This window comes from Mycteria americana, chromosome 1, assembly GCF_035582795.1.
Source record: "Mycteria americana isolate JAX WOST 10 ecotype Jacksonville Zoo and Gardens chromosome 1, USCA_MyAme_1.0, whole genome shotgun sequence".
In the NCBI taxonomy this organism is placed as follows: domain Eukaryota; kingdom Metazoa; phylum Chordata; class Aves; order Ciconiiformes; family Ciconiidae; genus Mycteria; species Mycteria americana.
Genome location: NC_134365.1, coordinates 214,650,518 through 214,674,968, shown reverse-complemented (window position 1 = coordinate 214,674,968; position 24,451 = coordinate 214,650,518). Strand labels below are relative to the sequence as shown.

Genomic DNA, 24,451 nt, shown 5'->3' with positions numbered 1-24,451 from the left:
GGGTGCAAAGAAGAATGTGTATCTGATTAGCAAACCAGCCCACCTATGCTCTGCCCTGTGGTGGGTGAAACTTAAGGCACAGGAACTTGTCAAGCCCTCCTGTCTTCCCAACGGTCACTCTTTTGCTCCAAATACCCATTCATCCATAGATACAAAAGTGGTGGGAGATCCAGAAAAATCTGTGCTCCAGAAAAGTCCCGGATCCATATTCAGGATGAATATCAACACTTTGAGTTGAGAGGCAAGTGCCGATGTTCAGATTTACTGGTGATCAAAGAACAAATGAAAGGGATTGCCAGGATTGGAAAAGAAATCATGTTTCTAAACCCCCCAGATTTTGGGTTTGCTGTGTTGCAAAGAATGCTTTCAGTAATGAAAAGCTGACTTGAAAAATAATCATTAGCACTTCTCTGTAATTTAAATTTCATTGCCTGAACTCAGAGTAATGGAGACTAGATCAGTCAAGGCTTTTTATCTAACAAGTTTTTAAAGGAATCCAGCTTCATGTCTAATTAGCGAGAAGTTCTCCATGGTGCCATCTCTTATACTTCCAAGGTCTCACGCATGGTGTTTTCATGACAGTTGTGGCTGCAGTATGGGAATATTTACTTAAAATAACATCCTTTCTTAAAAACATAGTAAGACTAACTTGTATATAAATTTATTTCTTAGACAACCTGAATTCTTGTTAGTAACCTCAAGAAATCCCCTAAGGGTTCTCCATGCTGTGTGGTCTTATTTTCCTGTTGCTTTCTGCTGGCAGAAGGGAGTTTTAAATTCCATCTCCTCCAACACTGGATATTCAAGCTTTACTATAATGGCTACTGAACTTGATGAACTGAGAGAGGAGACAACTGCCACTTAAAAAAAAATATTTTTTCTTTGTTCTTGCTTTATAGCTATTAACTCAAATACCTGAAAAATAAATGTAGAGTTGAGTCATTTGGTATCCCTGTTGGATCCTCTGGAGAAATCAGATTATTGCATCCTGAGACGAGTAATATTTGGAGGTGAGAATAAGGTATCCTTTCTCTTTCATCCTGATATTGCTATGGAGGTAGCAGTCATTTTTGTGTATCGGGAAAAAGATTAAGAGAAACAACATTAGCCTTTTTAGTCTTGCACCTCCCCTGAAGTTCATGGTGCAGTGTGTCCTGTGGAGAAAAGGTATTAACTCAGATAAACCTGCAGTAATGAGTTTAAAACCCCAGCGAAGACTGGAGTAATCTGTAGCTTTCACGGGAGCCTAAGGGCAGGTTTGGGACTTCTGTATGTCTCTGGGCAGCTGAGGACCCTGGGATGGCTGTTTCCAGCATCAGGTTCCGTGTCCTGCTTGACTGGAGATGTAGCCACAAGTTCAACCTGCATGATGATGGGTTTGGGCTCTGCTCCTCTTCTCTGTAATCCTGTTTCTGTGGCATAACTACAGAAAAGTGCTTTCACTCTAAAGGGGTTGTTTTAACACGGTGTGCAGCTAATTCCATGTTTTCTAGCTAAAATCTGCTCAAGTGAAACGAATATCTGCACCATTGCAATTACTCCGGCCCTGCAGGCAATAGCTGTCTCTTGTCTGTAGCCAACAGAAGATCGTGACACCCTCTAATTTCTTATGTACATGATAATATTAAAATCCCCACTGTAAATATTTGCTCTTGAGAGCATTAGGTAGTTATGGGGTGATTCTTGAACAATGTTGGGTCTATTAAAAAAAAAAAAAATCATGCCGAGACTGTATCTGAGCTGCATGTACCAGAAGCTTGAAACATCAGAAGCAAAGTCGGTGCCTGATTTCTCTATTGCATTTGTCCTTGTTCTGAACAATTTGTTCCTTCTAAAAAGGGAACTGTGCCCATTTTCTTCAAGCCAGCAGTATTCACATTTCTAAAATATGGTAGTAGCGTTTTTGCTCGGATAGATAGATGGATGGATGTGTGTGTGTGTGTGTGCATAGAAAACTCCCGAATAAACCCAAGTTTCTGTTAACTCTTTAATTTCAGCAGGCAAAGGGGAACCTCTAGAGTCAAGCTATTAACTCCAGGATTTCTGCTCAACCTATTTAGGAGAGGGAAGCATGAGCATGCGGCTCGGCTGGAAACTGCTTTGTGGCATCTGTAGGAATGAGGTTTCCTCTTGTGTTGTGACCTGCTGTTGGGTGTTGCCATGTGCTGACCACCTCTTGCAGGGATGTAGTGTACGTTCGATGCAGAAACAAACTTTTTAGTGTCTTTTTAGTAGTTGCTAACCCCAAATTCTGAAGTCTCTTTTGCCTCCCTTCAAAACTGGAAAACAAACTTAAATATATCCATATTGTGATCCTGAGGTACTTCTCGGTATTTCCATTATGTTTGTAAAGCTTGGAAACTACTTTTGTTAATGTAGAGTGTTTCCCTCTACTAGGAAATCTTTCTTTCCTTATTTTTTTTAAGTAGCTGTTCTGTTGTCACAGTTCTGCAGGAAAAGTGTGTCTTGGTGCACTTGCACTTCGCTGTGCAGGTGGTCGGTCCCTGTATGTCACCAGGCGGCGTTGACAGAAGTGTCTTCAAATGCATGGCCTGTGAGAAGTCTCTGCTGGATTACGTTGGACACCCATCTGCTGCAGATGCTTGAGATTCCCCTGTCCTGTGCTATTATACGTGGTTATTATGGACCATTCATGAACTTTCTACTGCAGATGTGACTGTAGTATGGGGAATTTTTAAAGCTTCTTCTCAAGCTGCTGCATGGCCAGAGACATTTGTGCTTCCATCATTAGTAACTTCACCATACTCATAGTAAACCTTCAGTCTTTTGTCAATGGCCATCCCATTTATATCAGTGTTGTCTCTAGCCTGTTGTGCTTCTGGATTGGGGAACTGCTTGGTTGAAGTCAGTCTTAAAATTATTATTTTCTTTGCTAGGTTCATTTTTTTTGAGATGGTGTCCACAGGCTGATTCACTTTGCAGCCATGCAGGTGGTTAGCTGGTATTCAATAATAATAATAAAAATAAAAGCATCTTTAAAACAAATCCCCCCTAGCTAGAAATTCAGAACTGAAGAAATTCAAAATAAATTGAGTATTGACTTGCACAACAAAATAACCAACGAAAACATTCGTTGTGGGCTGAGGCTAATTCTGTTAGAATAAAGGAGGCTGATTGTGAAATAAATATTAAATAAAGTGTCTCATTAAGTTCTGCAGTTTTACAAAAGCTGTCGCCACAGGGAAGAAAAACCTGGCGTGAAATATTGTTTGTTTACTGCAGCTGTCAGTCATCGTGGCGGTGAGCGTGTTGCATCAATTCGTAGAGCAGCCATTAGTAACCGGGCCATCCCGCTTAAATGTCAAACTCCTTGCTGGAAAATGTGTGAAACTACATAAAAATTCTTCCATCTTGTTAACACATCTTTCACAATATTCCTCATTTTGCTTGATGACATCAGTTCTTGGAGATGCAGAAGAAAGCTTTAAAAATACCTCCTGGGCAATGTTGGGTGATGCTTAGTTGATGGATTTAGTTCTGTGTGTCTGACACTCTGGAGGGCTGGTCCATTCCCAGTTCAGCCTCTGATGCAGGTTTTGAGTTATTTATCTCTTTTTGACTGTACCTGTATTTACGTATAGATTGGATTTTATTCATGATAAGGTCTTTGGGACAGGGCTTTTATCTGTTAGTCCCTACCTTGTGAGGACTAACAGTAAGAATCTGCAGTTCTCTGCAATCTGTAGGTGTTACTGCAATGTGAGTAACCAGTGCTGTAACTTGGGGGGGGAATAGCCATTAGTGATTCTGGGGAATGACAGTCTCCTTAATTTCACTAGAAAACAATCTATATCATTTGCAATTTTGTCTAGAAAGACGTATTTCGGACTTGGAAGACAAGACAATTGAATTCTGCATCTGTTTTGCGTTTATAGGCAAGCCACTTCGAAACTTTCTGTCTTTTGGTTGCCTCCATCTGTAAAATGGAGATAACCTCGAGGGATGCCTTGAATATTCAGCACTGATTTATTGTATGCCACTGAAGAAAAGTGTTATGGGCAATGTTAATGAAGTTTATTACTCAGCCTCTCTGCTGCACGTTGATCAGTATTTCAAACATCTGCAGTCTCCACAGTGAGCGCTAGTAAATTCTTAACTGGACTTAGCCTGTAGATGACAATAATAACTTCAATTTACGTGGGGCTTTTCCTTTGGAAGAGCTCCAAAGAATTTTATAAACTGTAATGCAAACCATAGTGTAAATACTGCCTCAGCAGCCACCAGCTATCAGTGAGGTGCTGCGTGATGGATATTGCAATACAGCTGGCAGCCGTATGCGAGAGGATAGCAAAACAGAGAAGTAATAGTGCAAGTGGTGGAGACGGCACAGGCAGGGAAATAGGAAGACAAAATGACACCTGCCTGAATTGTGATTTTTTTTTTAGCTTTGATGTGATCAGTGATTCCTAGAGATCGAGTGGCTCACGTGAAACACGGCGTTTTTGTTGCAGTCCCGCAGTGCTGTGATATTGGTTCAATTCCGCTCGAGCAGAAAGAGCCCTGCTAGCTCCCAGGGGTTTCTTTCTTGCAGAACATGTGCGTTTCCGGAGGTCTTCATTCAAATACTGTGGTAGAACAATGTGATTTCAGTGGTTTCTCAGCCCGGTGTTGTTGTCTGTGTAATCTCCTCCTCTTATGGAGGCGAAAGGCACAGTCACTTGGAGTTTGCTTGTACATCCAAAAGACTTGAAAGTATAACCCAGGTAGCTTACTCTCAAACTGAAGTCCCATTAACCCTAAATGGGTTAATGGCTGGAAAGCTGTCTGGCGGAAAAGGACCTGGGGGTGGGTGTGTGACAGCCGCCTGAATATGAGTCAGCAGTGTGCCCAGGTGGCCAAGAAAGCCAATGGCATCCTGGCTTGTATCAGACATAGCGTGGCCAGCAGGACTAGGGAAGTGATCGTGCCCCTGTACTCGGCACTGGTGAGGCCGCACCTCGAATACTGTGTTCAGTTTTGGGCCCCCCACTACAAGAGAGACATTGAGGTGCTGGAGCGTGTCCAGAGAAGGGCAACGAAGCTGGTGAAGGGTCTGGAGCACAAGTCTGATGAGGAGCGGCTGAGGGAGCTGGGACTGTTTAGCCTGGAGAAAAGGAGGCTGAGGGGAGACCTTATCGCTCTCTACAACTACCTGAAAGGAGGTTGTAGAGAGGTGGGGGTCGGTCTCTTCTCCCAGGTAACAAGTGATAGGACGAGGGGAAATGGCCTCAAGTTGTGCCAGGGAGGTTTAGATTGGCTATTAGGAAATTTTTCTTCACTGAAAGGGTTATCGAGCATTGGAACAGGCTGCCCAGGGAAGTGGTGGAGTCACCGTCCCTGGAGGTATTTAAAAGATGTGTTGCTTAGGGACATGGTTTAGTGGTGGACTTGGCAGTTTTAGGTTAATGGTTGGACTTGATGATCTTAAGGGTTTTTTCCAACCTAAATGATTCTATGATTTTAAATTCTTTCAGAAAGTGTAAATATCTCTGCAAAAATGTTGGCTAAGAATTTGTTGTGTTCGGTTGGGTTTGTTGGGAATGATGGAGCCTTGGCTTCTTCCCTGAATCGTAGGCACCTAAGTTGGGTTGTCTAAAGTTGAATATTGTTGTTATAGGTCCTGGATACCTTCACTGGAGAGAGATGGCAGATTCAGAAGTGCTTAAGAGATTCTTGTCTCACTCACAGTTTAGACAGGGAGGCCAGACCTTGTATAAGACTAACTTGGACATTTTAATTGGCACTGTTTTGTCTTATCTACCTTTTGAGGAGCTATCGTGTACAGTGTAATCTGCCAGACCAGTATCACACTTTACTGCTTTAATAGACCATATACAAGGCTCAAATTGTCAAATCATTTATTAATGAGAGGTTCATCAGCTTTTGTGTCCCACGCAGGAACACGTTTGGAGAGGTTTTGAGCACTTTCAACTCTGGTGGCCAAGTGATGAAGCTTCAAGGGCTCAGAACCACTAAAAAACAAGACAGAGAGGTCCAGAAACGGGGTAACGCATATGAGTAGCTACAAGTGGAAGCTATGACAGGAACATCTAGAGAAGAAATGCATGGCTGCTACGTGTGCTTTTGGTGGACAGGCATTTGTGTCCTGAGCGACCAGCCAGCTGCAGCCAAACCAAAATGGCAAGAGTCAGCCCAGCTGAGCTACAGTGCGCATGCTGATTTCAAGCTCGTCCCCGCTGCTTGTCGGTCACCAAAATTGTAGGAATTGTATTGTAAGTTGTAATTTTGCTGAAACAGCCTTTCCTTCAGTAACTTTTGAGCCTGTTGGCCAGGCTAGATGATTGCAAAAGCTTGTTTTCCTTAGAAAATAGGGTTAAAGTGTGTATAATGCTTTAAGGAGAGGGGAGCTTGTTGAATTCAGATGCTTGTTGGCAGTGCTCATCCAAAGCTTGCCTGGTGCGGAGAAGAGGTTGCATTGTATCATCTTTAGGCTTCGTCTGGGCAAACCAGTGTTTCTGTTTGGAGCACCCTGGGCTAACGGAGACCTCAGTAGTCAACAGAGCACAGTTTGAGGCTTGGCTTACTGCCTGGGTGCATGCTTACACCAATCTTTACAATAAAAACAAAACACAAAGTATAATTATAGCCTGGTGGATGAATTTATATTTTTGTTTTGTTGTGTTGCTGGGACTATTTTAAAGCCTCTGTGTCCAGGATTCTGGTCTTTCTAGATATTTAAAAACCCATCAATTCTATATTTTGCTAGGTCCTAGCCTCCATTAAATATATATATTGATAATAGTCAATGACTACATTAATGTTTAATTCAGTACATTTTTCAGCTTTAGGATCCCACTCATCCATATTGATGTAATCGATTCTTCCTGGAAATACTATGGTAATTAGAGGAGAGACTGATTTGCAAGCATTACTGTGACATATGTAACCAACCTGTCTTGTTTTGATTCTTTCATTACCGTCGCTTATGACTTTAATTGTGTACCATCTCGAGTAGGACTGCACGAAGGAGGAGCGTGAGCTTTTTGTTTGCAGGTTAATGGCACTTTGTCTGGGAAGGTGTTACGGGGATTCAAGCAGTGCTATGTAAAAAAAAAAAAAAATGTGTCCAGTATGCAAACAGCTTTGGCTAGTGGTTCAGATGTTGCTAACACTAAGGGCCTGTTTTCTGCCAATATTGCAAATGCACCTTTCAAATGGACAATTAGTATGATTTAGGAAGAGAATTGTTATGGAGAACACCTTCTTGTAATCAGCATCTATCTCCTAGGAAGCAAAGGCTTGTAATTTGTGTGCCCTCTTTAAAGGGAAAATGCATTAATTGAATCTTAATATGTGTTGTGACACATAGGGATACATTGGAAAAAGTTGTAGGCTGAAACTAGCTGGATTTCTCGTGTGCGAGGTGCATGTTGCTGGGAGTGTGGGATGTTCTCAGGAGCTGAAGGACTGATGTACAGGCTGTTTTGTGAAGCTTGTTTGGCATTTGAGGGTTTTGTCCAAAGCTCTGACATTTTACTTTCCAACTTCTGGTTTTAAAAAGGAACATCTGTCACTTTATTCCAACCCTGAAGTGGTTCCCAGTGTGCCTCAGTGTGTGATTGGGGTCATTTGTCCTCTTGCAAAGGACAAGCTCATAATGGCTATTTTGGCAGTTCCTGGGAAAGTAAAGATCCTCTCCATCACACTTCTGCTTTTGCGTGGAAAGGCCTCCCTCTGAACAGTCAGAGAAATCCCTGTAAATATCAAAAACACATATCGTGACACTTCAAATCCTTCCTCATAATTCCCTGCTCTCCTCCTGTTTGCAAGAAACCTGAGCCATGTGCTTTCGACTTGCCATCAGCATCTCAGCCTGACAGAGCCAGGAGGGATTGCCATCCTCCGTGGATCAGACCTAGAGGAAAATGAGTGGCACAGGAGTAACAGCGAGGCATTTCCACTTAGGGACAGTTGGATAAGCCTCAAGAGGGGAGACTTGCTTCTTTAAATTAAGGGTGGCCCACCAAGCAGGACCCCTTCTTCTGCCTCTGGCTGCTGTGTGTTGCTGCAGCATCCCGTGGCCCGTTGTTGCGTCCTGAATAACTATGCAAACACAAAACACAATTTCCAGCTGGCAGAGCTCAGCTCTTTCTGGTGGGTGACAACAGGTCACGGTCACAAACAGGCAGGGAAAGGCCAGGTAACAGTGGTATTTTTGAGCAGGAGACAGCTTGGTGGGTGTTCGCAGGGAGATGTGACCATGGACGAGAGAGTGAGTGGTTGACACTGCTGCTTTTGCGTTGAGGATAATTAGTGGGATGTAGGCTAGCCTGTAAAATAAATGTGAAAAGTAATAACAAGGAGTTGGGGAGCCGTGGAAGGAAGAACAATGGGAAACCCTGAAGATGCAAATCAGAAAAATTGGGGAAATTGTCCTTTAACGGGATTTTTTTGTTTTTAATGAGGATGCCAGGGATCCAAGATGAGATCTGTCAAGGCCAGAGAAGGACAGTCACAGTAACTGAGATGCAAGGGGATGCTGGGTTGGATTAATCCTGAAGGGACTTTATTTTTAGAAGGATTCACTGATGTACTTCTGCAGGAAGGAGCTCTCTTGCCAGCAGAGGTTAAGCCAGTTCTTCACATGAATAACCTGTGTGAATGGTGAAGCTGCTAGGTGGTGAGGCTTTGGTTGGGAAGGGAAGAGCTGTTCTCTGGAGGAAAGGGAGGAGAGGGTTTAAGAAGTAGTGGTTGATGTCTGTTTTAAGCTGGAAAACTTCCTAGATAAGTATCATCAGCTCCTGGAGCTTCAGAGCTGCTTTGGCTGTCCAGGAGTCTTCCAACCTGCAGCGCAAGGAAAAATAGTATTTTCTTGCCGTTCACAGCTTTACCAGTTCAATTCCTGCCTGCAGAATGTTAAATTAGGATAGAAAGTATTTCTGCTGGAGTCTGGGGATGGAGGTGGCACTAAGGCGTTAGCGGCTAGGGGAAAATTTGGGCAGTTGCAAGCAGTGGGATGTGGCATGTCTGCATGGAGAAATGGTGCAGACACCCAAGGGAAGGCTGTGCCATCATGGGTGACCTGTCCTCCAGCGCCTTGGAGTGGGCAGGGGGAGAAGCTGAAAGAAAGAATTATCATCTTGATTTTGGTAGCTGTAACTTGTATACAAGACTTACTAGTTAAAGGGGGAAATTTCCTGAATACAGCCCAGAAATAGTTCTCAGAGAAAAATACCACCCCTATTACACTGTTCTTGCCAGACAAAGACAAAAATACATGTAGAGAGCATGATACCAGGGCAGAGGAAGGCAGGTATCAAGACTGCAGAATGAAAAGAAGAAGAAAAAGAGATACCATGGATAGTAATGAAAGGCAAAGCAGAGTTGGGGGCAGCAGGGGGGAAGGACGCTGGAGAGCTAAAATAGTCCAATGAAGAGAGCGTGAGGCTTAGGTCTGGGTACGTGGGGGCTACTCCCAAATTTCTGACCTTGGGCAAATCACTTGATCTGTTACTTTTTCCCATCTTGCCTGTGTGTACTAAGTGCTCAGAGATGGAAAATAATGCTTATCAAGTGGATTTTTTTTTTTTGTGTAGTATGGAATACAGCGAGGCCATCAGCCTGGCTTGGATTTGTTATCATGGTACAGATTTGAAGTTACTCTTAATGATGAGGAAAGAGTCAAAATGTATGTACTGTTTGAGCATGACTTGTTCTCCCTTTGAAACTTAAAGGATGTACGTGTGGGCAAGTGTGTGGTGGAAGTGTGCTTGGACACTCCCTCCGTGCAATAGTTAAATGTTGAGTTAAGCTTTTGGGTTGTAACTCTGACCTTTTAAAAATGCCACAGGCCTCTTTTGACGTGATAGACCAAAAAAATTGTAATTCTCTCAAAGCAGAACTCTTATTTACATTGTTGGAGTCCGTACAACCTTCTGTACAGCCTGGTGTAAAGCAAGCTCGTACTGGGCACACCAAGGTACCAACACGCAGCGAATAACAGAAGGGAGAAGAAAAGTCTGAGAAGTGTGCAAAACAGAGAAGCTACGTGTATAGAGTCTATAACGTTCCTCTTGTGCTCTTAAATAACCCGGCTGATGTTTGAGTTAGTTTCATGTTTGAATTGTTGGTTGTTGTAACAGCATGATGAATGAATAATTTAACTTGATACAATATGATATTTTTAATCGTGGTTTCCTAATCCCTACGTGCTCGTTATAACCAGGATCTGGATCTGTCCCGATAGTGCATTTGCATTGAGGGTGAAGGGGATGATGTTTGTAAACACGCTTGGACCTTATTGTGCTGGCTTTGGGGCAGACATGAGAGGACAGACCTGCTCCGGAGGGCACGCAATGTCTTCATTGACTGTTTAAGTGTAATAAATGTACAAAGAAATGCAAACGTGGTGCTTTCTGTGTGATTCGCGTTATCTGCCACTCTTGTATTGTACCTGGGAAGTCTCACTGGTGTTTACCCAGTTTTGTGGGAGGGGGAAGAAAGGTTTATTAGTTGCCAAGAAAAGAAACTCAAACCAATTTGAGTGAGAACTTGGAGCTGCCAGCTGTAACCCCGGGCAGTGTGTGAGGCTACTGCAGAGCAGCAGAAATACAGCCGTGAACCAAGGAGCGGATTAGCGAGCCCACAGTGAATACTTGGATTTCTCCACTGGAGGTGAAGTTCTTCCACTCCAAAGGCTACAAAGACTTTTTTTGACACGGAACACTTATCTTTGCCACAAGCCAACTACATTTCTATGCCCAAACAATACTCGAACCTGTCCCCTTGTATTGCACCACAAATGGGATACTTGACACTTAATACCTAATTTTCCCTGATTGTCTTGCGTTGCTTTGTGCTTTTGACAGGGAACCGAAAGCCTATTTGTGACTTACAAATGCATGTTTTATTACCGACGGATGTGTTAGCTGGGGTTGTAGTGACTGCTGTTCAGGCTGGCACCGAGATTTGCACTCGAACCCAATTTGTGCTCAGTGTTTGAATTCAGATTCCCAGATCTGATCCATGGTCTCACCAGAATACAAGTCATCTTTGCACTTTTAAAAACGGGGCGTTTTCTAACTTTTGGCAGAGGTAACCCTAGAGCTTTTGAGTTTCTCTCTGCAGGTAGCTGGTGGGTGTCCTTCCAGGGTTAGGGATAGGTTTTTTGCCAGTTTGTTCTTCCCACTGTCTCCTCTGGGCTGCGTTTCTCCTGCTCTTGTTTTGCTGAGCCGGGCACGGATGCTCCTCTCTGCAGCGCTGCTGGCTGGGCTCATGCCGTGGTGCTCCAGCAGCATCCGCATGGGCATCTTTATCCCAGATTCATCCCATATCCTTCTGCGCTTCCTGTTCTCCCTGTCTTCTCACCCTCTAACTTTTTTTTTTCCTTTTATAACCCTAACCCAAAATTGCCTCACAGTTTCCTTAAACCACTTTTCTTCTTTTAAACCTAGGTTTTTACAGCTATAACATGTTTTCTTTCACCATCATCTGTAGCAATTCAGGGTACTGCCAGCTAAGCAAATACCCCAGTCCAGATGAAGCCAGTTTTGCAAGCCTTGTTACCCTGCCTGGATTCTTTACCACCACAGCAGCTTCTCTTCTGCTTTTTATCATACATGTATCCAGTTCAAGCTGGCTCGATTTAAGTTGTTCTGCCCGTGACTATTGCAGAGACAGAGGTGCTTATGCTAAAAGGGAGCAGCAGCGCACGTTAACAGTGAAGATTTCCCTTGGAGAGAAACTAAATAGATTGGAGAACAGAGTAATTTGAAAAAAGGGGGTTCAAAGCTGGAATTCGCTTGTTATTGCTGGAGTTAGCTCACTGCAATAAAATTGTGCAAGTCATTGCAAACCCTCTGTTTTCAGAGAGAAAACCAGTGACTTCGTAAATCTGCTTTTAAAGTTAAGTCTTAAGATAATGCTTCTGCAAAAGTTCCTTGCACAGAGCTTTGCAGGATGGGGGGGGTCTGGTCTTGCAGTGTCACTTCAGGGCAATGCATATAACGATTGTCACACAGGGAAGAATAAAATCCAAAATGCTGTGTAGGACCTGTCCTGCAAGCTGAGGTCGGTAGACCCAAAAAGTCTTCTCATATTCTGACTTCTAGTTTTTGTCTTTACCATTTTTTCCCTGCTGAGAGGATAAATATGCACACAAACCAATATCATGTTTGTTCTTTGGTTTGTGGTACGGTCCTGGATATCCAATTTCAGTCATAGGTAGTATAGAAATACATACAGAAAGGACTAGAAATAAATACAGAACTTCTCGAAGTTTTTTCTTTGCTTTAGGTGGGCTCTGTTAGACATGAAATCTGTTCATAACTAATGGCAATTCGCTGTGCAGTAGGAGCTGGTGCTTGTGCATTGCTTTATACTTGACGGGAGCACGCTGGGGGCAGCAAGGCTGCGCTTGCGTTTGATGGAATAAATGGCAAATTGAAATGTAAAGAGGCAAATGTGTATTTTAGTAAATGAAAGTTGAGTTTTGAGTTTTGAACTACCATTAGTGTTTTTGGGTAGACTGCCCATTCTGTTAAAGAACAAACAGTGGCAGCCCAAATAATTTTGTATAAAATTGGGGAACTGCAAGGAACGAACAAATGTGAGATGTTCCATACCCGTGTAAGCACAGCACAGTCTGTCTGGCTCATGCCTTCTCCCTTGATAAGCCATATCCTAAAGAAAGAATGTCAAAGTGTATATATTTAAGAAGCTGCCAACGTGATCTTTTTTTGTGACCGAAACACACTTTTCTTTCAGGACTGTGTGTCAGGATCTCGAACACCTGAGTGTAACTAGCTGGCATTAGCCTCTGGACAAAGTCTCCTAGTCGAGATGAAAAACATTTGCTCTGTCACATCCCTTCAACTTAAAGGATTAAAACTGTGTGGTGTCCAACAGTGTCAGCCCATGCTGGTGTAATACCATAAAGAGAATTATTCTTGCTTGGTTTTGGTTTTCTTTCTGTTTTCCTTTTTCTTCTCGGCCTGTCTTTTTAATTCACCTTTGGCCCGTGCTTTCTCCCTTGCCCATCCCTCCCTGCATCCGCCCACGTGCACAGCAACCCAGAAATGCTCTGGACCCCGAAGTGCGGGAGGACTGAGCGTGCGAGCCAGCAACCCTTGCAGGGAAGGGATGCTGCGGCACTGGCGTGCCGAGGGCTACTCTGGCTGGAGTCCTGCATGGAAAGATCCTGTTTTCTGTGCTTTTGGCTTATTGCCTGGGTGAAAGAGCTGAGTTCCCTTGTCCCCTGCGTTGTGATTGCATTCCCAGTAACTTCAGCAGTCTCAACATTTCAGCCTTGCGGTGTGGGTAAGGGTTAACTTATGCGGCTTGTGATACAATTCACAGTGTTTGAGCTAAAAAGTTGTTGTGGAAATCTGTTTATCTCATGCTCAATACCAAGTGACCTCCTTTTGGTATGTGCAGGCTGTAAACGAGAAGGTGGGTGTCTCGCCCGCAGTCCTGCAGGCACAGCCTGGCCAGGGAGGAGGAGGATGATGAATCCCCTTCCTTCTGCCTCATAGCCAAAAGATAAAGGATCCAAACTGGTTATCCTTGTTATGTCCTGTTGCCTTTAGCTAATTTGCATGGGCGTCCCTGGTTGTGGCTCAGTTTTGTGGATGAAGTCTGGGGAGGAGCATGGTCTGGTTCGGTTTGTGGTTGCAGCGAAGGCTCTGCAGTGCAAATGTGCGCTGACGCCTGTGACTTTGGTCAGATATGGCCCTCGGCGTACGTACACAGACGGCGTTGGAGTGCGATGGTGCAGTTTCATACGCAGCTGCTTTTCGGACAATATAAGGGAAGGAGCTTGTGGCTTTCATTAGAGAAGGGGCTGCTTTCCAGCCAGCCGCACGTGTGTGGTTGTGCAACTTCTGGTCCCGCCTGTGGAATCACAGCGGATGGGGGTGGCAGAAAAAAACCTAACCCACAGAGGAGCATCGCTTACAGCATTGTATAATAAACATTACTCCTTAGGGTCCTGTTGTTCCTTCTAGACAAAAGGCCTTGTGTTGGAGCCCAGGAGTGAAGAGAGAGATTTGCAGGAGCGGAAGGGCTACAGGCAAACCCAACCAAATAAGACCTGGTGGTGAAATGAGTGATGTAAATCTGCCCTGTGGATATCCTCAACTTCCCAGATTTTTAGCAGGCAGCCAAAATCAAAAGGCATTGTGGCTGGAAGGAGCAGGCTCTCTGGGGACCTGCTCCTGAAGTTACAGCCAAATTATCTCCCGCCTATATTTAGAAAAGCTACTGTAATGAAAGGTGTGTGGTGCTGGTCGTGCGGGCAGGGTGCAAGGTGCTTTGGATTGCCTGTGTTGGAGTAAATGCCGGGGTGTCTTTGCTCCTGTTACCTGTCTGGCAGATTAAAACTCGCACAAATACCCACGGTTTTGGCTTGCTTTGAGAACACAGGAAGAAACTCCCATTGTTGGACGTGTGGCAAGTGCCACGGTGATGCTGAGCGTGGGAGCAGGGGAGGGGACTTGTGCGGCTGCCAGGTCCCCTGGCCGCGCCGTGCCGGCAGCCTCCCCAGGGAGCCGGTGGCAGAGCCATCGTGGAGCCGAGACCCCCCCAGCTGGGTCAGGCTCCCTTTGGCAGGCAAGAAGGCACCACGTATAAAAGCACATGATTCTCATTACCCGCCTGAGCGTCTGCTGGGGCTGAATTGCCTGGATCCCTGAGAGTTGCTGGGTAAGAAACAGCAAACGTTTTTCCCTGGGAAGGAGCAGCTGTTTATATATAGTGTGCAGTGGGTTCACCGGCGATTATTAGGAAAACATTCCTTTCTAGTCATAAAAAAAAAGGGCATTTTTGTTGTCTCCTTTCCTCTAAAACACACAAGTCGGAGAGTCAGGGATTTTCGTTTGCCATGACAACCAGTGAAACCGCTGAGCCATGTGACTTCTCTATCCTTCCTATGATTAAATCTTTTTTTATTTTTATTTTTAAAGGCCGTGTTGCTAACAGAGTTGGGAAACATCAGGTGTGTTATTTGTTTTTCTCATGTAGATTAGGCAAGATTTAATTTACATGTTTGCTTGGGAGCTGTAGAGAGCTGGGGGATATTGGTATTTCCATGATTTATGGTAAGAACGGTGTCTTAGTTCAGAATTACTGTATTGTACTGAAGTATCTTTTTTTTTTCCCCTTCTTTGAGACAGTCCTATTAGTGAGGGGTCCTGGCTCCCACAGGACAAAAACCATCGTGAGACCCATCAGTGCTGCTGAACAGTGAGGTTCAGAGTCTCGGAGATGTTGGTTTACACATGATAGAAATGGCTTAGAGACTTCATGAGTCAATAAATCTTTTCCTGTTCTTATGCCGGGGGAAGGTTTTGCAAAGGCAGAATGTGAGATGGACGTGACTCTTGATGCCTGGTCCATGCGAGGACTCCCGTTGGCTCCAGGTCTGAGCACTTCACGCTAACCGAAAGCCTGGGTGTGGTGTTACTGTCAGCGCAGCTCGAGTGCCAGCATTTATGCTCTCTTTTAAAAATTGCTATCTTGTGCTCAGGAATTTCCCCAGGGTGCCAAATATAGATTCAACACACAAAAAAAAAAAAAAAAACCCAAACAAACAACAAACCCAAAACCCAACCCCAAGAGCTGCTCTGTTGCTAAGGAATAAAAATAAATGGTCGCAAACATGGTGCTGACGTGCCAAGTTGTGTCCCCATGACCATGCAGCTGTGAGTGTGAAGGTCCCTATAGCTGGGCAGTGACAGCGCTGCCCAGGCCGCACACGTCACGTTGGCATTGGTGCCTACAGAGGACTGGCTACTGTTTGCTTTAAGTAAACAAAAGGAAATAACTTTCTGCTTCCTAATATTAGTCCCCAAGAGGTCAAAACTTCAGTAGGCTGCTGCCAGGAGATCAGTAGTAGTAAAGGACAGTATCTGTATTTTTATGTGGTATTATATATAACACAGCAATGTCTATATTGGAAAAGACCTGAGAGGTCGTATTTGTGATGGGAACATATTTTTGAGCAAAAGTACCATGCTTTGGGAGATCTTGGGCTAGGTCATAGGGTTGTTGAACATTGACAACATGAAAAGGGTGAATATTGGTGCTGCAGAAGCTGCGGTTGTGCCTTCACCTTCTTTCCAAATGCAAATCTCTATCTGCAAATCTCTGCAATAATTTATTAACCCCTGTGGCTGGAGATGGGGAGTAGCTGAGCTGGGAGTAGAGGTGTGCAGAGGTGGAGACATGAATTTATCTGGGCTAGAGAGCTTCTGCGACCAACGTGGTCTTTTAATGTGTGCGTGTACGTGCACATGCGATGCTTGGTTTTGTGGGGGCCTGCCTGCTTTAGCCCTCAAGGTACCACTTGCTGTATCAGCTCTAAATAATAAATCTCAGAGACCCTGCCCCTGGAACACATTTTGTTGTTGTTATTTTTTCAGATTTCAGGCTTTTAGGTAAGCTGTTTGAGTAATGTCCCTGCAGTGGTAGGAGACCTAGAGCAGAAAGCTTCCACTAAAGAGCTGTTTTTTTGCTTTTTGGAATTTCTTTTAGTGTCAAATTTAACCCATGCAATCTCTCAAATTGCAGCTGGCCCAAAGCTGAAATGAGGTTTTAACAACAGATAGCTGCCTTAGATGAGTAACGGTACTTTTGTGGTGGTTTAGGACAAATGAAAAGTACTGTAACCACCTGAAACTAGAAGGGGAACTGAAAACAAGCTACATGTTAGTGTGTGAGCTAAAATTTAACCAGAACATGAATACTGTTCCTTACTCTATGAAGAGACCTGTGTTATCCTTATAAAAATCTTACTCAGGAGCTGTTGTGATATGAAATGACCATTGTAGAGATACTAGTTATAGTAAAGATAGTGTTTTGCAAAAATGAAATTCTGGGATCAGGGCTGTAAAATCTCATCTGCTGTCCCACCCCCAAATTTTTTCCCATCTGGTTTGGGTTGCTGCAGCTGGCAGGGTGCTGGGTGCAGGCAGGGCTGTGCGGGCAGGGCTGGGAACCTTCTCCTTGGAGGCAGCAGGGCTTAGATCAGCTTAAACCAGCCCTGAAGCTACACCGAAGTCTCTGTTATTTCCACTTTCTTCCCCCTCTAAAGAATTTGTTTTCATGAAACATCTGCTTCTCTGGCAGATACCCGCAGTTAAAACTGTACTGAAGTGTTTCTTTGCAGAAATGCGAAGAATATTCCCCGTGCCAGACAGGCTGGCTGATCCCAGCTGGAGGGTTTCCATCAAATGAGAGCTTTTTTAGAGGGGAAAATTTTTTAGAGAGGACAACTCTTGCTGGTGGTGCGGTTTTGTTAGGAAGCAGAAACATATATGCTTGGGTGCACGAGCATGTATGATGTTACAGGCAAAATGTGCTTCCCATCTGGAAATAAGAGGAGGTGATGAATTGGGGAGCACTGGGGCAACAATCAGCCTAGGACTAGCCTAGACCCATCACCTCAAACTTGACCTTAGTGGCAGAGAGGGCCCTCTGGTTTGGGATTTCAAGCTCATCTTTGGCGGGAATGGGGATCTGGGAGATGAGCTTCCCCAGGCTGCCCTCAGCTGCTCCAGCACCTTCTCCATCTCCCTCCCCGTAAGGATTTAAATTGCCAATGCTATTGCATTGCCTCTGCCATCTTAACAGGAGCCTGTAACGCTTAACTCTATTTCATTCCTCCGTCACTTCATGTTCAAAAAAGCTATCATTTCTGGAGGAGAAACCTGCCTTTAAAATGCATAACAGAGGCAGAAGTCCTTCCTAAAAGCAAACATGCTGTTGCACATTGCCTCCTTTCCTGCTGTGGTGGCACGGGGGGTGATGCACAGCTCCCGTGTGCCTGGCTGATGGTGCACGCGTGGTTGTGATAAGGGAGCTTCTGGCTGAAGCACAGGACAACTACTTTATTTCTTCAGGTAAGTTTAAAAAAAACAACAAACAACAACTTTTTTCTTAACAATCCTACTCTGTAGTAGCAGGGCTGTGCTCTTCAATTAGAGGGCGTGCCTGAAAGTTTTGCCTAGGGATGCCAGCCTCCCTCTTGAGTCACCAAGAAGATGCTGCCCCACACAATCCAGCTGCAAAAGACTGATTGAAGGTGGGTTACCTGTATTGTGCAAATAATTGCCCTAATAATTTTTTACTCCTTCCTGGAGAAAGCTCCTTCAAGCAATTGTCTTGGGAAGGCTTCTTTGCTGTGCTTCAGGCTGCAACGTAAAATGTATGAGAGGTGCTAGTTAGGGGTCGAGCTCTTCTCAGTGAAATGTTATCACTCCAAATGCTTCAGAGGAATGTGATTTCCCCCATTCCCCCCCCCCGCCTTTTTTTTTATAGCTTCTACAGTGCAGGTACAGTTCTTAAGGCTGTAGTGTCTTTGGCTTTTGCCGTTTTGGCTTTGATTCTTGCTATTTTAAGAGAACCAGCACGCATGCACATAGCTGTAGTAGGAGAACGTGCACGTCCTCTTTAGAGATCTGGTGATGCTGGATGCAGATTGAATCTGGTATAGAGGAATGGTAGGTACTGTGTCTGCTCTTCAGGAGGTCTAGCTGTCTGAATATTAGTAAGATCAACTCAGTGGATGGTGACATACATTGTCAAGAGCGGTGTGCAAGATAGTTTTGGGGGTTTTTTTTGTTCTGTGATGAGGGTGGTGAGACACTGGAAGAGGTTGCCCAGAGAAGTTGTGGATGCCCCATCACTGGAAGTGTTCAAGGCCAGGTTGGATGGGGTTTTGAGCAACCTGATCTACTGAAAGATGCTTCCCCCCATGGGAGGGGGGGTTAGAAGAGATGATCTTTAAAGGTCCCTTCCAACCCAACCCATTCTATGATTTTTATCTTGCTTATTACCTTTTCCCTTTACTGCTGATATTGCTAATTTGTTATTATATTTCAGGAAAGTTACCTTTAGGTCTGATAGATCTGTCCCAAGTCACAGAACCAAAAGCCAAAAGTAATTTTTTTTTTTTTTTTTTTTTTGTGGATCCTGTTGTCCATCCTGAACAAACAGCAAACTTTGATCTTAATACAGCAGTTAGGTTTTAGCTTTTTGATTGCTACTGCAGGACACTGCTGGGCTGGCCCAGCACGGCCTCACCAGTGGCATGGCATGACACAGCATGGCACGGCACAGGAACATCATGCATGATGCTGCATGGACCCTGCAGCCCAAGCCACAGGGTACCAAGTGCAGCCCTGTGGGACACTGATCTCAGCCATGTGAAAGCGAGATTAGATGAGGCTTAATTACTTATTACTTCTACTAGGTTTGATGGAGAACTGATGTAAATCCCAGTGAATCACAAGCTGACTTAAGCAGAAATCAAGAGATGGAAATAACTGCTTATTTTTTTAATTAAAAAGCATTCTTACAAACAAAACCTTATTAGCAAAAACTTTTGGTTTGTGCATACCACAGTCTCTGGCACAATCAAAACAAGATGGTCAACAGCACTAAGACATGTCACTGTAGTTACAACTTAAGAAAGTTTTCTTGGACGTGCTTTTATAACCCAAATGATCAAATGTACATACTCATTTTTCACAATACATTTATGGGACTTAGGTCATTAGTTAATGACATACACTTATGCTGCTTTCACGTTTGCAACCTCATTTGAGTCATGATGTTCCTGTAAATAATTTATTGAAATCCTTTAGTTGTGATAGCTTTTCTCATATCTTGTCAAAACCATTGGTGTCAAACTGTCTAATCTTGCAAGTGTTTTATCAGAGCCCTGTCACCCAGCGTCAAAACATCTCCACATACGACTGTGATGCCACGCAAAACCCCCATGCCAGCCCAGAAAACTAATATATCATGAGACTTCTTTGCCTTTTACCTGGTTAACATGCACAAGCATGTTAACCTTCTGCACCAAGGGCAAACCATTTCTCCTCCAGCTTTGCCTGCCTGCTTGTAGGGCTGCAGTCCCCATAAACCTTGCCCAGCTCATGTGAGGCACCTGGGGTTCAGCCTCATCCTGCACCTGGTTTCTAAAGGCAGAGAAATTCTCACGTAAGGTCCTGATGGGTTTCCCTGTTTCAGTGGGTCAGGTCTTGGAGCGGGAGCTTTATTTCCCATTGTAGAGAGCTGGACATAGGAAGCTCTCCTGGCTTTTCCATGCAAGACACGTTCCAGTTAATGCTTGGCTGTAGTTTTAAAAAATCATTTTGTACTTTTTTTTCCCTTTGGGAAGAGGCTGTTGTTTTTGAGTGGATAAAACAGCATTTTTGGCTGGATTTCTGGCAATGCAGTTTTCCATGCTTAGAAGTCAGCCTGTCTGCTGTGCTGGCTGAGTCTTTAACTGCTTCCATGAAAAAATGTGTTGCTGCAGAGCGTACAGCTTGGTGGTTGCAGGATTTGCTAAAAGGTGGCCAAAACATTGGTGGGGTTTTGAGCATGCAGTATGTGCCAAATGTGGCCCAAAGTGTTGTTTTGAGCATGCAGTATTGGGTCTCCGTGTCCAGGCATGTCTTGAAAGGTGTTTATAAAAGCATGTGTTAAGATTGCACTGACTTTTTTTGTAGTCAAACCCCAGATTCTGCCAGTAAATGGAGTGCGGGCTGTTCTTATGCTTGGAAACAGTTTTCCGAAGATGGTGTGTATCCTGGGCGTGCTGCTGGTGTGTGGTTTGGTCACCAGCCAACTATTGTGGCATTGTGGATGTGCATATCAGCGTTTTATTAATCCTAAAGAAATTAATTTTCTATTTGTTATTTTGCAAGTACTGTGTGTTTATCTCATTTTTTCCAAGTAACGCAGAAATCAGATTAGTTCATTTATCTGTGTGAGGAGAATCAGAATTGATCTCCTCAGTTCAATCCTCAGATATATTTGATGGAATATAACTTGCTGTCTGCATGTGATATTTTGCACTTCCATGGCCGTTCCCAACACTGTAGTGTGTTACAAATGTGACTGAGTCTCCCCTCCCTCCAGGAGATGGGAAAGTTAAATGAGGACACGGGACCGCAGAAGCTGTGACTTGCCTGGCCTCTCCTGAAGAGGCTTTGGTGGCACCGAGATCCTCAAGGATGTGTCCAACCCAAACACCACCCATCCTTCCACCATCCAACAAAAAAATGATTAATGATGTGTGTTAATGCTGCTCTTGACACCAGTACTAGCAAAGCCACCAGAAGACTTTACCTGGTGGTGGACAGCATGGACACAAGGCCTTTTCACCATCAGGGGATGCAAGGAGCACATGAAAATCCAAAGATTGCCCCTAAATGTGCAATCTGTAACCTCCACCATTAAGCAAAGCAGGCAGACGAAGAGGGCAGTCTGATGTCATTTATCTCTGGAAGCGAGGAGAGCTGGGGTCCAGCCATGGGCTGTGGCAAGGCTGGGTCCCCTCGTGTTGAGCGTGAGCATCACAGCCGAGCATCCTGCTCCACCGAGCTCCTGCCCAGCAAAGCAGAGCTCCTGCTCTGGGCTCTTCCTTGGAATGATATGGGTGCTGGATTTACCAGCTTGTTTTACGGTGAAGCACCTGTAATCAGTGATCAGTGGTTCCTCCGTAGCACTTGCACAAGCTCCTGGCAGCCAAGTAACGTATGAGCCACAACCTGATCAAAATAATCTGGCGAGCTGCAAACCTTCCCTGTGGCAAAAGAGGTAAGGGGAAGGGCTGTGCGCTCTGTGCAGTCGTTCATGCAAAACCTCTCAACTTTAGCTTTTCTGTATTTTATAGAAATATCTCTGTGAGATCAAACCTACCTGTGGTATACAAGAACTTGCACCTACTCAGCTTGCTTGGTTTCTATAGGAGAAATATCCTGAGCAAAGGGTTGAGGAGGAGGAATCTCTCCAAATAAAATTTTTGTGTAGGGCTGAGATTTTCATAATATACTGCTTTTTCTACCTGGAAAGTTTGGATGCAATTTTTTTTTTTTAATATGTCTAGACTGTTAAATGACTGGCAGCTGGTCAGCCAATGCTGATGGGGCTGCTGTGCACGGGGAAGCCCCATGCCTTCCTGCACTGGATGTGTAGTTGCTTGATGCCTCCTGGAAGTGTTGGATGGAGTTACTGAGCCTGAATTTGCCGGTGGTAGTGTGAGCACAGTGCAAGCCTGATGCACCACGGAGGTGTGTGCAGTAATAGTCTGCAGGTGATGCGTGTGCGGGATAAAAGCTGCTGTGTTTCTGCCTGGGAAATCACACTTAGAGGAATGGTGTTTCTGCAGTCAGGACCTTCTCCCTCGCTATGAGGGACCATCCTTGATGAAAAGGCATGTTTAGGATTGCCAGTGTGCAGGCAACTGGATATTGCTCGCCTGGAACTGCAAGTGTGATGGGCAGAGATGGGAAATGCTGGGCTCTGCAACTCCCATGTGCTTGTGATAAATCTTTCTCCCTTGAATTTGGGAAAGGCATCCCTGGAGTTTTAATGTCACACCTAGCTGAGAGCGTGGATCCCTTGTGGCTTTGCCACCAGCAGCACAGAGCAGGGCTGTGTGTGGGTGATCCAAGCTTTTCTGGGCATGAAGTCTCTCTTAATTTTTCCTGTGTGGATAGAAATGAAACTGAACCTTGTAAAGTGAAGGAGTGAGGAAGGTGGGCAAGGGAGTAGGAGGAAATCCAGGCTGCTGGGTTGCAGAGGGGCATGAGCTGGGCTCGTGCTTGCCGAGTGCAGGAGCCCGCTTGGGTTGGCAGGTGCTTTGGAAATGGAAATATTTTATCCTGAGTTATGTAACGCAGCAGCATGTCCAGACCTGAGTTCCCTGCAATTTTCTGGCCCGCAAGAAATAATTTTCTGCTTGAAATATTAGCCTTAGCTTTGAATTTCCTAGCTCATATGGCATGTGCAATCAAATGTAGTATCTGTATACATAACTGCTGCTGTTTGAACTTGAGATGTTTAGGTAAATTTATTTTTGTTGATAGCTGTTGGATGATGAAGAGCAAAAAACACTTGTTCATTAAAAATTGTATAAATACATCAAAACCTACCCTGACCTACTGGTTAGATCCAGCAGGAGGAAGAAGCTGCAGATCCTTCTCTGTGTCTAATTGAAGCAGTAGGTTGTAAATGAGGATTTGAGGTGGGATAGAGCTGAGGTGCAAATTATCGGTGTTCCTGGCTTAATATAGTTTCAGTCTTTATCCCTAAATGTGGAGAGGCCTTTGCAGCTGTGGGTAGTTTTTTTTACCCAGCTCTTTGCTGGGTAAAAACACTGGCTGGACGGCCAGGCTCAGAGAGTTGTGGTGAATGGAGTTTACTCCGGTTGGCGGCCGGTCACAAGTGGTGTTCCCCAGGGCTCAGTATTGGGGCGAGTCTTGTTTAATATCTTTATCAATGATCTGGACGAGAGGATCAAGTGCACCCTCAGTAAGTTTGCAGCTGACACCAAGTTGGGTGGGAGTGTTGATCTGCTTAATGGTAGGCAGGCTCTACAGAGGGACCTGGACAGGCTGGATCAATGGGCCAAGGCCAACTGTATGACATTCAACAAGGCTAAGTGCTGGGTGCTGCACTTGGGCCACAGCAACCCCATGCAATGCTACAGGTTTGGGGAAGAGCTGGAAAGCTGCCCAGCAGAGAAGGACCTGGGAGTGTTGGTCGACAGCTGGCTGAGTATGAGCCAGCAGTGTGCCCAGGTGGCCAAGAAGGCCAATGGCATCCTGGCTTGTATCAGATATAGTGTGGCCAGCAGGAGTAGGGAAGTGATCGTGCCCCTGTACTCGGCCCTGGTGAAGGCCGCACCTCGAATCCTGTGTTCAGTTTTGGGCCCCCCACTACAAGAGAGACATTGAGGTGCTGGAGTGTGTACAGAGAAGGGCAACGAAGCTGGTGAAGGGTCTGGAGCAGAAGCCTGATGAGGAGCGGCTGAGGGAGCTGGGGTTGTTTAGTCTGGAGAAAAGGAGGCTGAGGGGAGACCTTATTGCTCTCTACAACTACCTGAAAGGAGGGTGTAGAGAGGTGGGGATCAGTATCTTCTCCCAGGTAACAAGTGATAGGACCAGAGGAAATGGCCTCAGGTTGCGCCAGGGGAGGTTTAGATTGGCTATTAGGAAATTTTTCTTTACTGAAAGGGTTATCAAGCATTGGAACAGGCTGCCCAGGGAAGTGGTGCAGTCACCATCCCTGGAGGTGTTTAAAAGACGTGTAGATGTGGTGCTTAGGGACATGGTTTAGTGGTGGACTTGACAGTCTTGGGTTTGCGGTTGGACTTGATGATCTTAAAGGTCTTTTCCAACCTAAATGATTCTATGATTCTGCAATTCTATAGCCATGCATGGGTCTGCATCACTTGGCTGCATTAAACCTGCTCTGATTTGACCTGTTCTGATTTGGGGACAGTGGTCCCCTAACCATGGCTTATAAGCAGGACATGCCCATAAAGCCTTCTGATGCTTCTTCAGGCTACAGGAAATGAAAGCCCATGAGTGAGACTGGTGAGGAGAGAAGGTGATGCCGTGATGTGCCATGCACTCCCTGCCCCGCTTGTTGCCTGGCTGTTCAGAGATGTGAACTGCTGCTCCATGACTCCTGTGTG

At 44.8% G+C, this 24,451-nt stretch overlaps 1 protein-coding gene across 2 annotated transcripts in view; it reads left to right on the top strand.

Annotated features, from left to right (window-relative positions):
* The window catches only part of RAB30 (RAB30, member RAS oncogene family), a 53,529-nt gene that overhangs the window by 6,488 nt on the left and 22,590 nt on the right, over positions 1 to 24,451 (top strand). The window contains exon 1 of one of the 2 annotated variants that reach the window (XM_075491186.1): positions 987 to 1,010. The exons of the other annotated variant lie outside the window; for it this stretch is intronic. The gene's annotated coding sequence lies outside the window, so the exon portion shown is untranslated. Of the gene's footprint in view, positions 1 to 986; positions 1,011 to 24,451 lie in introns of those variants that run through there. 2 annotated transcript variants of the gene reach the window in all.